Raw genomic sequence first — 3,767 nt, forward strand, 5'->3', positions numbered from 1 at the left:
GTTTTCCATATAAAGAATCATGTCATCTGCGAAGAGAGAGAGTTTGACTTCTTCATTGCCAATTTGGATACCTTTTATTTCTCTTTGTTGTCTGATGGGTGTTGCTAGGACTTCTAACTCTATGTTGAACAAGAGTGGTGAAAGAGGGCATCATTGTCGTGTTCCTGATCTCAACAGGAAGGCTGTGAGCTTTTTCCCATTGAGGATGATATTTGCTGTGGGTCTTTTCATAGATAGATTTGATGAAGTTCAGGAATGTTTCATCTATCCCGATACTTTGAAGCGTTTTAATCAGGAACGGATGCTGGATTTTGTCAAATGCTTTTTCTGCATCAATTGAGAGGACCATGTGGTTCTTCTCTCTTCTCATATTAATTTTTTCTATCACATTGATTGATTTGCAAATGTTGAACCGTCCTTGTAGCCCAGGGATGCATCCCACCTGGTCATGGTGGATAATCTTTTTAATGAGCTGTTGGATCCTGTTTGCTAGGATCTTGTTGAGAATATTAGCATCCATATTCATCAGGGATATTGGTCTGAAATTCTCCTTTTTGGTAGGGTATTTGCCTGGTTTGGGGATCAGGGTAATGCTGGCTTCATAGAAAGAGTCAGGAAGTTTTCCTTCTGCTTCAATTTTTTGAAACAACTTCAGGAGAATACGTGTTATTTCTTCTTTGAAAGTTTGGTAGAATTCCCCAGGGAATCCATCAGGTCCTTGGCTCTTGTTTTTTGGGAGGTTTTTGATCAGTGCTTCAATGTCGTTACTAGATATCAGTCTATTCCATTTGTCAATTTCTTCCTGGTTCAATTTTGGGAGTTTATAGTTTTCCAGGAATGCATCCATTTCATCTAGGTTGTTTAGCTTACTGGCATATAACTGTTGATAATAACTTCTGATGATTGATTCTACTTCCTGATCTTAGTTGTGATCTCTCCATTTTCCTTCATACTTTTATGAATTCGGGCTTTTTCTCTTTTCTTTTGTATTAGTGTGGCCAATGGTTTATTGATCTTATTGATTCTTTCAAAAAACCAGCTTCTAGTTTCATTGATACGTTCTACTGTATCTCTGGTTTCTACCTCATTGATCTCAGCTCTAATCTTGATGATTTCCCTTCTTATGTGTGGAGTTGGTTTGATGTGTTGTTGATGCTTCAGTTCTTTAAGGTGTAGAGACAGTTGCTGTGCTCTGGATTTTTCTTTTCTTTTCTTTTTTTTTTTTTTTTTTTTTTTTTGAGGGAGGCTTCGATGGCTATGTATTTCCCCTTAGGACCGCTTTTGCTGTATCCCATAGGCTTTGGATAGAAGTGTCTTCATTCTCATTGGTTTCCATGAATTGTTTCAGTTCTTCTTTTATCTCCTGGTTGATCCAAGCATTCTTAAGCAAGGTGGTCTTTAGCTTCCAGGTGTTTGTTTTCCTTCTGAACTTTTCCTTGTGATTGAGCTCCAGTTTCAAAGCATTGTGATCTGAGAATATGCAAGGAATAATCTCTGTCTTTTGGGTTGAGTCCTGATTTTTGACCCAGTATGTGGTCTATTTTGGAGAAGGTTCCATGTGCACTTGAGAAGAATGAGTATTCTGTTGTTTCAGGGTGGAATGTTCTGTATATATCTATGAGGTCCATCTGGTCCAAAGTGTCACTCAATGTTTCTTGTTTCTTTATTGATTTTCTGCTTCGATAATCTGTCTATTGCTGAGAGAGGCGTGTTAAGATCTCCTACTATTAATGTCTTCATATCAATATGACTCTTTATCTTGATTAACAATTTTCTTATGTAATTGGCTGCTCCCATATTGGGGGCATAGATATTTACAATTGTTAGATCATCTTGGTGGATAGTCCCTTTAAGGATTATGTAGTGTCCTTCTGTATCTCTCACTACAGTCTTTAGTTTAAAATCCAATTTGTCTGGTATGAGAATCGCTACCCCGGCCTACTTTTGAGGCCCATTGGCATGAAAAATGCTTCTCCATCACTTCACTTTCAGTCTGGGTGTATCTTTAGGTTCAAAATGTGTCTCTTGTAGACAACATATGGATGAGTCCTGTCATTTTATCTAATCTGCAGCCCTGTGCCATTTTATGGGTGTATTTAGGCCATTCACATTGAGAGTGATTATTGATAGATACGTTTTTATTGACATCGTGTTACCTTTGAAGTCTTTCTTTCTGTAGATTGTCTCTTTATTTCTGTTCAATGCTATTCTTAGGATTTTTCCTCTTTTATCAAACCCCCCTTAATATTTCCTGCAGTGTCAGCTTGGTGGTTGCATAGTCTTTTAAGCCTTGCCGGTCTTGAAAACTCTTTATCCCTCCATCCATTTTGAATGTCAGTCTTGCTGGATAAAGTATTATTGGCTGCATTCTCTTCTCATTTAGTGCCCTGAATATACCTTGCCAGCCCTTTCTGGCTTGCCAGGTCTCTGTGGACAGATCCGGCATTATTCTGATGGGCTTTCCTCTGTAAGTAAAGAGCCTCTTTGTCCTAGTGGCTTTCAAGAGATTATACCTACAATTATAATTCCTCTATTTGAATATCAGGTGCCTTGATGTTTTTCTGGAATGTAGAATCTTGGGTGGAGACCTTTCGGACTCTAGTACATGAACACTGGTTCCATTCGCGAAATTATGAAAATTTTCATGAAAAACTTGTTCCACTATGTCTTCTAGACTTCTTTCTTTCTCCTCCCCTTCAGGGATTCCAATAATTCTGACGTTAGAATGTTTCATGGCATCATTTATTTCCCTGATTCTGTTTTAATGGTTTCTCAGCTGTTTGTTGCAGGCTTCCTCCTGATCCTTTCTCTCTATCTGTTTGTCCTCCAGATCACTAACGGTATCTTCTGTCTCAGTTACCCTAGCTTTGAGAGAATTTAGATTAGATTGGAAATCATTGAGAGCATTATGATCCTCAGCCCTTGTAGATTTTAACTCCGCCCTAACATGGTGAACATCATCTCTGGTTGCTTTTATCTCAGCCCTAATCAATTCCGTTTGGTCATCCATGGCTTTCTCCAACCTAGCTATTGCCTGGATAACTGTTAGCCTGAATTCTTTTCCGACATATTGTCTATGTTGATAGCCGTTACCTCTGTTGCAGAAGGTCCATCCTCTGTATTTTTTTCTGTTTGGCATTTCTCCTCTTAGTCATTTTGGTGAGAGATGACTGAACAGATGTAGCTGGATGTATCCACCATGGTACAGTCAAGGTGCACCCTGGAACACTTCTGATCAATCAGGATTCCCCACCCATATGAGAGACAAAAGAACAGAAAAAGAAAAAAGAAAAAAGAGAGAGAGAGGAAAGAAAGGGAAGATGAAAGCGAAGGTTCAGCCCAAATGGACCCATAGGTGAGATTTATAAAACAAAAACAGACAAACACAAAGACTGATAAAAGTATATGACAAGAGAAAATATATATATATATATATATATTTATACATATATATATATACATATATATATAGACATATCTATATATATAGAGAACTTAGGGTTCTTTTTGACGAGGTTCTTCCTTTATTTGCAGATGGATAGATATGTCTATATATATAGACATATCTATATATATATAGACATCTATATATATATAGACATATATAGACATATCTATCCATCTGCAAATAAAGGAAGAACCTCGTCAAAAAGAACCCTAAGTGTAAGATTTATATACTATCAGGACAAACACAATAATGCAGAAACAATGGTGGAAGAAAAAGATGGGAGAGTGGTTCTAAATTTTCAGTGTGGGCGAGGAAGTCT

The sequence above is a fragment of the Mustela nigripes genome, chromosome 12, assembly GCF_022355385.1.
Source record: "Mustela nigripes isolate SB6536 chromosome 12, MUSNIG.SB6536, whole genome shotgun sequence".
Lineage (NCBI taxonomy): Eukaryota > Metazoa > Chordata > Mammalia > Carnivora > Mustelidae > Mustela > Mustela nigripes.